Below are 14,962 nucleotides of genomic sequence, written 5' to 3' on the forward strand. Positions count from 1 at the left end.
GAACAAAAGACAAACCTACCATGATATTATGAAATTACAAAACACCTTCCTCCAGTAACTAAAGTTTTAAATAGCTGAAGAAAAGCAAAAAAGTAAAAAGTTGAACACCATAATTAACTATGTCCTGATAAATACTTAGAAATAGTTATTACATTTCAATAAATCTACACAGGTTATCAGTGAAGTGTTTCTTTTCTATTGCAATAAAATGTAATGACCCAAAGCAACTTAGGGGAGGAGCGGGTTAATTTTTACTTACAGTTCCAGGAGGGTGGATTTCATCACCACAGGGAAGACATAGCAGCCCACAGAGAAGGCATGACTAACTTCACAAGGCAGGCGGGAAGCTGGCCTATTTCAATTCTTACTAACACAGGAAACAGAGGAAGAAGTGAGGAGCCTATGACCTCTCACAGCTGGCCCCAAGTGACACACTTCCTCCAATAAGATTCTTCAGTAAGTAAGTTCCACCTCCTGAAAGTCCCAAAAACTTCCTGAGCCACCATCAGGAGTATATTCAGTTATTATGAGTCATCTCTCTCCTAGATTCTAGGAATTTAACTATGGAAAGGGAAATGTGGGATCCAATTTTAAGTGGACTAAAATAATTTTCCTAATACCTAATAAACTAAAAGAAATAGAGACTTAAAGCATACATAATTTAAAAAATAATAAATGCCATGCCACTTGAACATCTGAGATTGTGGAATAATATATTATCTGTTGCTTATAGTTTGGTGCTCTGTCGCTTTCAAGCCAATGTTACCTCGTAGGTACTCTGTCATGCCATTGTTCTTATCTTTTATCTAGAAATACCTGGAGAGCTATTCCTATGTTTCTTTCTCCTTCAGCTAGAAAACAAAAGCCCTCTTCTAAATATAAATTCATGTCAATAAGAGACCTCCAACACACCCAGAAAATCAGAGCTCCTTTTAGACTCAGTCTGGGTCAACACTCTGAACAATGTATCCTACTTCCTGCTACAGCCAAATGCGTTTTCTTTTGTTAAGATCTCAGTTGTGGTGAAATAAAAGATAACTTCTGTTCCTCAGTCAAGGGAAGGTTTAGAGCCAGGCTTCCTGCAGCTTTATTATTTTCTGAATATAGTCAGTACTAATCCTTCTTTCCAACCCCAGAAATTTACCACTCCCATTTCCTCTTCATTTGCTGATTAGCAAAAATTCAGTCCTAAGATTTTTTTCGAGAAAAGTTCAGACCAGGCTTCCCTCACTGCATTCCCTCTCCACAGCAGCCTAAACTCTCAATTCAGGGATTAGTGTGTGTGCTGATAGTTTAAAACATCCACCTCACAAAGCTTTTCACTCTTAGTGGTAGGCCATGCAAAGCAGGTGCTGAGAGACAGAGAGTGGAAAGTGTGACTGGCTCCTCTCACTTAGAAACTTGGCTAGCCTTGGCTGTGTAGCTGTGTCCAGATCTCCACTGGCAGGCGGCATACTAATTATGACACTTTTGAGGCTCCACCCAAACCACTTGTTTTCAGTTTCCTTTTTCCAAAAAGCCTCAGCAGCATTGCTCCTACTACCTTGAGATCTCTGCCAGAGATGTTTTAGATACAGGGAACTTCATGAAAGAAAACCTCTTGTTCTTATTTCCTTTCTTGCTAGGCAGTTCACAGTGTAATGTGATATTTTGTTGGTGCTTTAACAGATAAAGCTTGCCTGAAGATCAGAGTGTGGAACTAGCCACTAGTTAGCCAGAGACCAAGTAGGGGTGGCACACACCCTTAATCCCAGCACTCAGGAGGAACAGAATCTCTGTAAATTCAAGGCCACCCTGGACTACACAAGGTTGATCCAGTCTAAAAGAGAAACACCCAGGCAGTTGTGGCTCACACCTTTAATCCCAGCACTAGCAAGGTAGAGGCAGGAAGAGATATGGCTGAACTGAGAGAGGACTGTAAGGTGGGAGGAGACAGAAGCTCATGGCATTCAGTCTGAGGATTTGTGGAGACAGGATCTTGCTCACTTTGGTCTGAGGATTTGGTAGAGGTAAAAGGTCTCTAGTGATTGGCTTCTTTACTTCTCTGATCTTTCAGCTTTCACCCCCTACTATCTGACTCTGGGTTTTTATTGATAAGACCAATTAGAATCCATGCTATAGTCTAAGAGACAAAACCAAGCCAGCGCACACTGCCTGCCCTCTCACTGGTACTTGGTTTTCTGTGATTTCAACAGCAGCACAAGAAAAAGGATGGGTTCTGCATAATCTGAAGTCTTGATAGAGAGACTGCACTCCATCAGATTTTATGCCAACACTGTCTTAGTGACTGTTGTATACACTCCATCTGTAAGGTGGTGTGCACTGTTTGAGCTCACTGAGAAGCTGGCTCTGGAAGTGGGGTTGCTCTTCAGCCACTTCAGACCCCAGCGTGTTCTTCTCTGGGGGTGTCTAGTCTCCCCACCTGCAACGCAGTGACAGGGAGGACAAAACAGTCCAAGAATAAAAGATTGTGTTTTTAAAAACAACTAGGTCAAGTATTTCCAACAGATTTTTATCCATGACATATAAGGGCCTACAATATGAAAGAGAAGCCCGAAGTTTAGCCCTGGAGAGAAAGCTAACTGCCTTAACTTCCTGGCTTGATTTCTGCTGGGTGTTGTAAACTTCCAGTTTGATAATGTTTTCTCTAACAGTTGCTATTTGTTGTTTTATTTGGAAACCTCACCCAAGTTCTGCTCTGCCCAGGACTCTCTCTATTGAAAACTTCAAATGAGTATTATTTTTTTATTTCGTTTTATTTTGACTTGCTATATACTTAGTAAACTCATTCATTCAAAACTGAAAATATGTTTATCGCAGCTCATTCTCTGAATCATACAGTTGTCTTATGTTATTGTTAATTATATTGTTTTCATTATTCTACTTTATGATTAGTGGTTGTTGGTAATCTCTTATTACACCAGGTTCATTAATTAAACTTTACATCATTGGTTGTAGGAATAGGAAAAAAAATACAATTCTGTGTTGTGTGTGATTTTAAACATCTACTGAGGATCTTGGAATGCATGAAAAATTCAATTAAATAAGAGAATGGAAGGAATTTAAATAAAAGCTAAGGAAACATCCCAAGTAGGTGGCCAGGGTAGGAACTAGGTTGATAATGTCATCAGACAATAATATAGAAAAAAACAGAAAACCATATCACACAAAGGGTTGAAAATGAAGGAGGGAAACTGAGACTGCCAGAAAAAGACAGAGGCTATATAAATAGAACTACTACAGCCTTAAGACTGGCAGTAAAAGATCCAGGAAAGCCAATAAAGTGACCAATTCTATTTTAAAAGACCTGTATTTCTACATTTTCAGCAGCCACAAACAGTAGTAAGACTGAGATTGTCTCTGGAAGCTACCAGGTGAAAATGTTAAAATCTGGGAGAGGATAGAGAATGCCTTCATCAGTGTTCTATTGGTGTAAAGAGACACCACAGCCATGACAGCTCATATAAAACAAAGCACTTACTTGGAGCTGGCTTACAGTTTTAGAGATCCAGTCCATTATCACCATGGCTGGGAGCATGGTGGCATGTAGGCAGACATGGTTCTGGAGAAGTAACTGAGAGTTCTATATCCAGATCTGTAAGCAACAGGAAGAGAGAGCCCTGGGTCTGGTTTAGACTTTTGAAACCTCAAACCCCACCCCCAGTGACATACTTCCTCCAACAAGGCCTCCTAACCCTTCTCAAACAGCACCACTCCCTAACGGCTAGGTACTGGGACATATGAGCCTGTGGCGGACATTCTTGTTCTCTCCACCACCAGGTGTCCTGGATGTGTCTTTTAAAAGAAGCAGAAGAGAAAGAGATAGGTGAACAAAACTAATAGAACACTGGACTTGACTATCAAGTTTATTTTTTCTGACCTTAGCAAAAGTGGGTTCACAAAATGAATGGGAATAATGAATGAGTATCAGGGAAATGGTCCTGGCTTATGGAGCCTGTAGTTAGCAGAAACCTAGCTCTCAGGAGAGAAGTAGTTTAGCGCATATTGGCCACTGAGTGGGTAGTAGAACAAGAAATCAGTTTTTATTTGGTGGTGGCAGGTGTGTATGTGTGTGTGTGTGTGTGTACATCTTTGACAGACAGTATGTGTACTAATTTGAAGGCTGAAAGTCAACAAAAAACTAAAACAAAACTAAAGCCCAGAGATCAGAGCGAGGTCTCAGAGGCATTAAGAAGAGATAAAAGAAAGGATAGGGCAAGGATGAAAATCACCTTAGGGAAAAAAAGAAATTCATTCACCTCTTAAGACAGAAGATACAGGAATATAGGAAAAATAACAACACACCAAGTTCAACCAATATATTTATTATAGGTGCTTGTCTCTACAATTGAGAAGTGACTATCTGATAAGGAACGTTTTCTCTAGGTGGGCAACAAGTCAAGTAGAGAGTGAGTATTGATCTTTCTCTAAATCAATGGGTGCTTCTTGGTGCAATGAAGGTGGCAGAAGGTCAGAAGCACCATTCAGACTCAGAAGAGGGGAAAGTCAGCAAACTGAAACCATGTTCACCTCGCTAGACTTCTGGATTAGTATAGGAATTGAACACAGTTTTTTTTTTTTTTTTTAACGACGTACTGTCCACTCCACACAGTGTCTTACTTCATTTTCTTTCCAATATTTTAGTTTTCTATGAAAAACTTCAAACTTGCACATGAAGTCACAAAATAGTGGACATTCATATGCCTATCATACAGAGAAAAGAAATGTCAATGCTTTATTTGCAAGTATTATGTAGATGCTTAGGTCTCTGTATAAATTTATTGCTACATGATAGAACTTGGTTAGATCTCATAATATTTAGCAATAATCTGTCAGTATATTTCTTCAAATAAAAATAATTTTTGATACTGATTTAGTACCTTATCACACCCAGAAATATTAAAACAATAAAAAAAACCACCTGAGATCACCTAAAACCGAGGACATACTCAAATTTTCCAGGTTGAGCAACAAGTACTTTTCCGGTTCGCTTTTTACAATTGCAATCCAGTGATGGCTCATAGATTGCAACTATTTTTATTTATTTAGGTGTGTATATATGTGTACATGTGTTTGCATACATATACATATATGCACATTTGTGTGTGTGTGTGTGTGTGTGTGTGTGTAGAAGTCAAAGATCAGTGATGGGCATCTTTGTTATTCTCCATCTTATTCTTTGATGCAAGAATTCATCTCTCATTGAACCTGGAGTTCGCTGGTTCAGCCAGACTAGTTAGACAAAGAGCTTCTGGGGTCTACTTATCATATAACAATGCTCCAAGTGCTAGGGCTAGAGACATGTGCTGTGTGTTGGAGATCAGAGTGCAGTGCCTATTCTTGCACAGCTAGTACTGAGCTGTCTCCAAAACCCCGACATGCAGTGCAGTTTTGCATCCTCTGTTAATTTTAAACTAGAACAGTACAAACCACTCACTGCTTTTTCAAGTCCACAACAGGGGCATTGTAAAGTCTTGAACAGCAGCCTTATAAAATTGGCACACTCCCCATTTGCTTTCCTATACCTCATACTTAGATATTCATGAAATGGTCTGGATTAAACACAGATGAAACATTTCAAATAAAGTACTCTCAAGGCATGTATCGAAGTATTGGACTATACTCTATAAAAATGTACAACTAGTGCATCACTTTAAAATCTTAAAGGAATAAAAACAAGCAATGAATTAGTCATTTAAGCTTTTTGTCATTATTCTGTTTTGTTTTGTTTTCTTCTGAGTGTCTGATGTCTGTATTTCTTGGTGGATGCTGCATGTTGGTTCCTGGCTGCTCAGCCCCGAAATAATCACACAGAAACCATATTATTTAAATCACTGTTTGGCCCGTTAGCTCTAGCTTCTTATTGGCTAACTCTTACATCTTAATTTAACCCATTTCTAGTAATCTGTGTATCACCACATGGCTGTGGTTTACTGGGTAAAATTTTGGCATCTGTGTCCATCAGGGCTACATGGCTTCTCTCTTTCTCCTCCTTTCTCCCAGCATTCAGTTCAGTTTTCCCCCACTAGCTCTGTTCTTCACTGCTCTGCTAGAGGCTCAAAACAGTTCTTTAATCACCAATGGTATTCATAGAATACAGAGGGGAACCCCACATCATGTATTAGTCAGCGTTTGCTTGCTTTTGTAACAACCCCAACCAAGCCTATTTTCTTTGAACAGCAAACGTTCCTTATGTACAGGTCTATGATTTTGCTGGATTTGCTGGGCTCTGGGTCAGGTGTCTTATATTTCCCCAGTCAGAGCACTGATTACAGAAGGAGCAAACTTTAAGGTTTCTCTTCCTTTCCTTTTACTGGGAATAGGCAAGCAAAAGGAAAACTTAAAGCGTGAGATGCCTGAACTTGGGGCCAGCAGTCTCTATGTCCAGCTAAACTGCATCAGACAAAGGAAATCACAGATCCAGTAGAGGGAGGAAGCAGACTGTGCCCTTGAAAAGGGGTAGAGGAGAAAATTGTGTCTTAAATTTGGGCATGGCCATATAACTCGTGTGAGCTCATGGAGCACAAACCATTATATGAATGTTCCCTAGTTCTTCCCTTGCCACTGCCAAAGGGAGCAGCCGCATTCTAAATTCATCTCTGCCACTTTGCCTCCCTAAATGAAGATGTACCAACCTGTCAGAGACACAGAGTGCAAGCAAGAAATAAACATGCAAGTTTTCAGGCTCTATAGCTTTGAGGCTGTTACTATAACATAGCCCATCCAGCAACAAACAAGACAGATGTTATTGTTTTCATTTAATTACTGATTTTCAGTGTGGGCATGCCCGTCATCACCATTGTGCCCACTTTGCCTTCCCACCATTTTCTTTACTCCCAACTCACCTGTCTTCACCTCCCACAGAATAGAGGTGACAGGAAAAAGACCAGTTATGTTAGTGTCTCCACGTCAACCAGACAATATTCTCTCCATTCTGATTCCCGAACCAAATTGAAAGACTAGATCAATATGTGAAGCGTTGCTGTAGTGGGGGAGGGGGATGGCTTCAAGAACTGTAGAAAAATCCAGAGAAAGAAGATAAAGGGAAAGAGCAATACTTCCTGACTGGAGTCTAGCTCTGATTATGGTTAGGGAAATGTTGGCCATGGGCATCAAAATGTTGTGAGGATGCTCAGAGAAGGTAGGGACCCACATCAGGACCATAAATCAGTGCCTGATGGCATGATCATCCTTGTTTCCTATCTATCCCGACATCTGGAAACACTTGTGACAATGGATTCTAACCGGGCTGTCACCAGCTAATGATTTGCTTCTTTATTTTGGTTAGATTTTTAAGTTACTCCACAAAGTCCTGGCTATTGTCATGACCGTTTTATGCATACTTTCTTCTTACTGAGTGTCTCTCTTTGGCCCTCTTCCCTGACACCCCCTTATTTCTCCCAGTACCTCCTCTTCAGCTTTCATATTACATGCTTTATATCACCCCTTTCACTCCCATCCCTTAATGACGTCACTTCTTTCCCTCCCATAGTCCCCCTTCTACTTCCATGATCTCCCCAGCACTCCCACATACTTGTATGTAAACGGGAGAGAAAACCTGTATAGTATTTCTGAGGCTGCTCATTTACCTTAACACAATGCTTTCCAGTTCAATCCACCTTTCCAAAAATGCCCTGACTGCATGCAGTTTTTCTATAGAGTGACATATAGTCTCATGAGTGTCTGTACTACATTTTTTTTAGCCCTTCATCCAGTAATGGACATCTAGGCTGATTCCTTTCTTAGCTGTTGTAAAGAGCACAGCAATAATAAGGATGTGAAACTTAACCACTAAGAAAATGCAAACCTAAATAAACTATTCTGAGATTCCATCTCACCCCAGTGAGGATGACTAACATCGAGAAAACAACAAATGCCAGCCAAGAGGTAGAGAAAGGGGAAGCTTTTTCATTGTTTGCGGACTGGTAAACTGGTGTGCTGTTATGCAGATTAGTGTGGTGGAAGCTCACAAAACTAAAAGTTAAAGTGCTGTTAGAAACAGCTGCCCTGCTCCTGAATGTTGGACTATGCATTTGCTTCTCTCCGTTCGCTTACGTGGCAACCATAACGATGGGTCCCATGATCACCAATGATGAGGCAGAGGGGTCCTGTACTCAAAGTCTTAGAGACAGCAAGTCATGGAGATTCAAGCCCAAGGCTGGTGATTTGTCCATAGAGAGCTATGGGATTCTTCTAGGCGTGTGAGATTCTAAGCAGTGACTGACAGTACAGAGGGAGTCCCTGGTTTTTCCAATTGCAGAGGAGCCACATAACCCCTAAACAACTGTGGAGTACATTCTTATTTAGAAACTATAGTCTTTTCCAATACTATGTTCAGATAACATGCAGTGGCACCTGATCTAGGTGCAAACTCTACATGATACCATGACGAATGAACTGGGAAAATTCTAAAGAAATGGGAACGTGAGAAAACTCACCTCAGTTTGGTGCAATTTTGCAATCGCTTAATTTTTTTGTCATTATTTTCATTTGTTTGCTTACCTTTTATATATGACTTTACAAACACCCCATCCCCCACGCCCACAACACCAAGGCTCTCGGTTTTTCCTCCTAGCTGAACACTTGAACCTGGAATCGAGGCACACAGCTTGGACTCAGGCAGAAACGACTCTCTGGGCCTTCTGTGCCAAGTTTACAAACCAGGTAATGACTGCAGGGTGTTCCACTAACAGCTCCCACATGCCGAGGGCACTCTGCCAAAGGCAAAGCAAGGAATGGAAAGGAAACCAATTTCATGGAAGGAAGGTAGTGTGAAAGCTCGCTTCTTCTTGGCTCTCAATTTAAAACCATGTCATTAAAACTTAGGGCCTCGACAATTATACTTTTTCCACATCCAGCCCAGGAGCTGCAGCCAAGTACCTGCAAACACCTGTGTTGGACTCCTACCAGAAATGAGCCACTCGCCTGCAGCCAAATTAGGCAGGAAGAATGAATTAATAAAGTGCCCCCTTTCCTCTGTTCTTTTTGCTCTCTATTCACTTTACGATCCACTTAAAGATGTGACTTGAAGATGTACATCTTTGCCATGTGGGTGCCAGGAACCAAATCCAAGTCCCCTACAAAAGAAGTAAATGCTCTTAACTACTGAGCCATCTTCCCAGCCCCTTAGGTCAGTTTTAAAGAGTAATTCCCAGGAACTGGAGAGATGGCCCAGTGGGTAAGAACATGAAGACCTGAGTTCAGATCCCCCCACCCACATATTTAAAATAAAATAAAAATATAAAAACAGCAAAAAAAAAAAAAAAAAAAGATGTGACTTGAAGGAGAACAGAAGGAACGCAGGGAGAGGAGGTAAAGATCAAGGCTAGAACGCAAAGAAAGCACGAGAAGCTCGTAGACACGTGTAGCAGTCACTCAGGAAGAACTCTGCTAACCTCAGACACTTAATACTATTCCAGAAAGCACACAGAACCCAACCCCACCCTCCCACACCACACACTGAGCTTTGGAGCACATTCTCATTGGAGGTTAGTGCTTTGGATCTGTTGGCTCCGATCTAAACTGTGACTCAGTTTACTGCACTCATGTGCCTGTTTTGTCTTCAAAACTCCTTTGGGGAAATTGTCCTTGACACTGATAACCAGGGAGCTAACAAGAAAACAAGTAAGGGAGAAGTCACATCTCAAGTTTGCTTTTTAATGTGCTTATAAAAAGCCACACATCTCATTCCCCCATGCTGGTAGCATCTGGTTTCAACTACTGCCAAGGGGACTAGACTAAGTAATCCCTGAACGAGGAGTGTGACTTATTGATGCATTATTAGTTGTCTACCCAAGACAAGTAAAGCTGCAAAAAAAAAAAAAAAAAAAAAAAAGCTCATTGTCCTCGTCCTCATTTTCCTGATGAGAAAACCGTGACTTGAACAAACTAGACATTTTCCTGGTACCAGAAGGCTGAAGGCTGCAGCCAAGACACTGATTGCTAACTCAGTGTCCTCACACTTATGGAAAAATTTAGCCATTCTTTCTGATAGCTGCCATTTTCAAAGATAATTTTTAAAGCTGCTGCTTTTCAAATATCTTCAAGAAAAACAAAGTCTGTCATCTGTTCTCCAACCTGGTCTTAGACTTGAGATTCTTCTCTTACTTTTCTTCTTGCAATGTCCATGTTCAGGTTTTATGCTTTTGGACCTCATATATTTTCTGATGGTCATTCATATAAAAAAAAAAAAACCCGACTTTGACTAAAGCTACATGGCTTATACGATTGTGTGTGCTTCTAGTTATCAGAGATGCTTGCCACAGCTCTTGCTCTTGCCTCCCACCCTTGCCAATTTGAAATGCTGGTACCTTACCCTTCCTCCCTTTCTTTAACTATAAACATGGAACAAGCATTTTGTTGCTGTATTTGAAGGCAGGAGGGATGCAGATCAAGGTCTGCAACATGCATGTCCTGTGCTTATGAGCTGATTCATCATAAGCCACAGGTTGAAAACAACTCCCTTAAACTTGCAAGGCTGGGCCAGTGTACAAAAGCCACTAAATCTGGTCAGGAGACAATTTGACTTCATTATTCTGTTCTACCGCGTTCTAATCTTTGTTAGGAACCGTTCCTATTGTTCCCTCTCAGTACGAAGGTTCCTTTCAACCTTTTTAAAATGATCTTTGACCTTTTCTCCTTACCTTAGCTCATGTTGCCTTCTAGAAACTCCCAAATTATTGAAGCCTTCATACTTCCTCTCAAATTAAATACTTCAAAGTTTTTCTCTATGAAATTTTGTTATTCTAAAAGTGAGAATGAGATTATGGAAATAGAGTTGGCTAACCATAAGCTAAATTCAGCCTGTGGCCTAGTTCTTAGGGGATCCAGCCTGTGGCCTAGCTCTTTAAGGACCCAAGCTGAAAATGGTTTTTACATCTTTAAAAGAACTGAGAAGTCAAATCAAAGAATGTCAGTAGACAGAGGCAAAAGAGAGCAGAATGTCTTTAAGGGAAGAATTTGCCAGAATCGTCTCCTTGAGTGTACATAACCCTCCCTTTAATTCCTTTGTTGCTGGTTTCCGCAATCTTCATTCTTTCAAATTTCTCCCAAGTCTGCTAAAATAGACAGTCTAGGATTCCAGGGCGACAAGTCACAAAGAGAAACCGAACCCTAAGGCTTGTGATGACCCATGTGACATGATGTGACCAAAGCGCCTGAGAACTTCCTCATGTCCTCCTTTGCTCCACACCCCTTGTGTCTGTGTATGTGTCTGTCTCTGTGTGTGTCTCTGTGTGTGCACATGTGTGGGAGCGTGCACACATGCACATGTCGTACATGTGGAGCATCCGGGGTCACAGTGAGCAACTCCTGACACCACAACCTTCACATTCCCACTTCATTTTTCTCCTGGTAATCCTGCCCCTCTCTCTTCTCAGTGCTCATGGAGAGAGGAAGACTTAACAGCCAGGTAGGGTAAGTAGGAGATAGCAGCAAGGTGCAGGTAGGAAAAGAAGTCTGAAAAATGTCTGCTCCAGAAGTTGTCCCAGATGGAGAAAATGGATCCTCCTGGTGCAATTGTCCTGCCAGGAGAGATGCTATTCTATGTAGTAATACAGCCTCTAATCACATTGTATTAGTAATTGGTTCCCAGCTGCTCAGCCCCGAAATAATTACACAGAAACTGTATTATTTAAATCGCTGCTTGGCCCATTAGCTCTAGCTTCTTATTGGCTAGCTCTTACATATTAATTTAACCCATTTCTATTAATCTGTGTATTGTCACAGGACTGTGGCTTACTAGCTAAAGTTCTCAGCATCTGTCTTCAGCAGCTCCATAACTTCTCCTCTGACTCTGCCCTTCTTTCTCCCAGAATTCAGTCCAGTCTTCTCCACCTAGCTCTGCTCCATCCCACCCTCCTCTTCTATAAGCTCAAAGCAGTTTCTTTATTAACTAATGGTATACAGAGGGGAATCCTACATCAATTCTATTCTAGTTATTTATTAGTAGTAGTTTTGTTTTTCAAGACAGATTTCTGTGTGTAACCCTGGCTCTCTCAGAACTCACTCTGTAGACAAGGCTAACCTTGAACTCACAGAGACCTACCTGTCTCTGCCTCATGAGTGCTGGGATTAAAGTTGAGTGCCACCACCTCGGAACTGAGGGACGCTATTCCAAAAGAAGACATTGTGGCAATCAGACAGCTATATGAACCACCCTGCAGGACAGATTAAGGATTAGAAAATGATGCACAGTAAGTGTTGGACAGGACCACCCTTTGACTCAGACCACTTAGCTTTCTATACCTCTTGTTCTCTATTTAAACCTGAACCTCATGTCAGGATTGCAAAGACAGACTTGGGAGTTCTTCTATTGTTTACTTCCCCATGATAGTCTTGCTGAATACATCTCCTGTCTCTAGTTTACACAATTACTTGTGTCTTTAACTGGAATGTTAGGAAAGATGGCTGAGCCTTGTTTGTTGGTCTTGCCAGATCCCAAGCTTTGACTCTCAAATATGCAGTAACATGAGTTCACATTGTATTAGAAACTGGTACACACATGCACACACATACCCATACATACACCCTCCCCCCCCACACATGTACAAATATGTTATATTTGAAACAAGATCTTTCTATATAATAAGCAAGATTCACCTTGAAATCATGGTGATCCTCCTTTTGTGGCCTCCTGAGTGCTGGGATCACAGACATAAAGTACCACGCCTGGCTGATTCTCTTGTATTTGAACAATGCCTCCTTTCTGTTTGTGAATCCCCTGTTAGCTGTGTGAGGTGTGACCGGAGAAGTAAGGAGCCTGGGAAGCAGTGACAGCAGGCCCCTGGGGGAACAGGGCATTGGCATGCTGGTTGTGCAGCCAAGCCAGCCTGTTTCTCCCAGAGGGACTGCAGAACCCGAGTATGTTGTGAGCTGGTAACAGCACATCCTGTGAAAGATTCTGCTGAAAACCCTGACCGTGATGGATATAAATATGCTGTGTGCCAGCAAAACAGGATGAAGGGAAAATGAAAGACTACACACCTGAGTAAGCTTTATAGCCAATACCTACCAAACTGCAGGCACACACTGCTCATATAGTAAGCGAAACTAACACTCAACCAGAGAGAGTAGATTTAGGAGAGAAATATAAAAACCATAACAATTATAGTGTCAAGGGAAAAGATCCTTGCGAGCCCAAAACATTCTTCCTATCAGAAGGGAAGACGTCCACATCGCTATTTTTATTGCTTAATAAATGTTTACTATTGTTTTCTAATGTAAAGCTTAGATAGGATGAAACATTTATTCATGGTCCCATGGTTACAAATGACAAAACAAGAATAGACAGTCTGGGAGAGATAAAGGGAGCAAACACAGATGGCACCAGATAGATCAGCATCCTAGAAGCTCTCTAATTTGCAGCAACTTGCTCTCTGAGCCTCAGTTTGCTCATTGCTACCATTGGGACAGCTTCCCGGGGTCTTGAGAGGACTGGAGACTCTTTCTACTAAGAATGGCTCACCTCTAGCTGACCTCTAGAAGGAGGGAGGACAGACAGAAGACAGAGGGACCGGGTGTACCTGCTTCAAGAAGTGGGGGAAATCTTGCCATATGTCCATATCTGTTTAGACTTGAGGAAAAAAGAGAGAAAAGAAAACAGGTGGTTGTCTCAATCAGTCCTACGCAAACTAGACGATTCCAGGCGATCAAGCATTTCAAACTTGGGGCTAGGAATTCTGAGCAAAAGCTTGGCAAATTAATTCCTTTACCTCTACTGTCCCATGAATACTAGAACCCCTCAAAGCTTAGAGGCATCCATTGCTTTGCTACTTCTGCCTTTGAAACTGATTTTCTTTTTTTTTTTTTTAAAAAAAATCATTTTTCTTGAATCTTTCTGAACATAATCAAGTAGTAAGAAATATTACCGGTGATTTCCAGTCGGAAAAGGGGTGTCAGAGAAAGCAAACAAGTGGAAAATATATGCCCAAATCACTCAAGCCTGGAAGTCTCCATTTTTTTCCTGCACTGCGGCCAGCCCTTTGGGAGGTTACCAGGTAAGCACTCTGCCTGAACATGGCAAAGTCTCTAGTATTTTGTCAGTAATGAGGATAGAACCTAAAGTTGGCAGACTCACTTTGAAAGATAATAAGGAGTCCCCGAGGGAGCTGAGCAGGAACATAACCCATGATTTGTCAAACATACTATACTCAGGATTAGGACTGTTTATAATCTGAAATAACCTAATTTAGGAGACAAAATTAAATTCCAGGAATAATTACTCATAATGAAACAACAACAACCACCTGGAAACCAATGGTTTATTGATCCCGAGCAGAATGCATTAATGTGGGAGCTGAAGACAAGCTTTCACAGCGAAGAGCACATACTGCTATAGCAGAAGACCTAGATTCAGTTCCTAGTACCCGTATTGGTGACTCACAACTGCCTGTAGAATTTCACACACACACACACACACACACACACAAGTACACACAAAATTTAACAATGATATAAATCTTTAGACGGAATTTGTTCATAAACTGTGGCATATTTGTAATGGAATATTACGCACCAATGAACTGAAACTGAAGGGCACACAAGAACATGAAAAAATCTCAAAAAAAATGTGATAGTGAACACCACAAGAAACACCACGGAATCAACTAAGCTGGGCTCACAGGGGCTCACAGAGACTGAACCGATAACCAGGGAGTCTGCACGGGACCGACCTAGGCGCTCTGCATGTACGCTACAGTTACGTAGCTTGGGCTTCTTGTGGAACTTCTAACAGTGGGAGCAGGCACTGCCTCTGACTCTGCTGCCTGCTTTCGGGACCCTTTCCCCTTACCAGGTTGCCTAGTTCAGCCTTAATAGAAGACGAAGTGCCTAGTCTCGCTGCAACTTGATATATAGTAACTGGTTGATATACATGGGAGGTCTGACCTTTTCTGAAGAAAAACAGAGGAGTGGATGATGTCTGAAAGAGGGGAGGTGGGGTAGGGACTGGTAGGAGAGGAGT

At 41.4% G+C, this 14,962-nt stretch overlaps 1 protein-coding gene across 2 annotated transcripts in view; it reads right to left on the reverse strand.

The window, feature by feature from the left end:
• Window positions 1–14,962, reverse strand: part of LOC130874791 (interferon-inducible protein AIM2-like) — a 59,175-nt gene that overhangs the window by 42,616 nt on the left and 1,597 nt on the right. Inside the window, exon 1 of one of the 2 annotated variants that reach the window (XM_057770289.1) lies at window positions 260–318. The exons of the other annotated variant lie outside the window; for it this stretch is intronic. The gene's annotated coding sequence lies outside the window, so the exon portion shown is untranslated. Of the gene's footprint in view, window positions 1–259; window positions 319–14,962 lie in introns of those variants that run through there. 2 annotated transcript variants of the gene reach the window in all.

Source organism: Chionomys nivalis, chromosome 5 (genome assembly GCF_950005125.1).
Source record: "Chionomys nivalis chromosome 5, mChiNiv1.1, whole genome shotgun sequence".
In the NCBI taxonomy this organism is placed as follows: Eukaryota; Metazoa; Chordata; class Mammalia; order Rodentia; family Cricetidae; genus Chionomys; species Chionomys nivalis.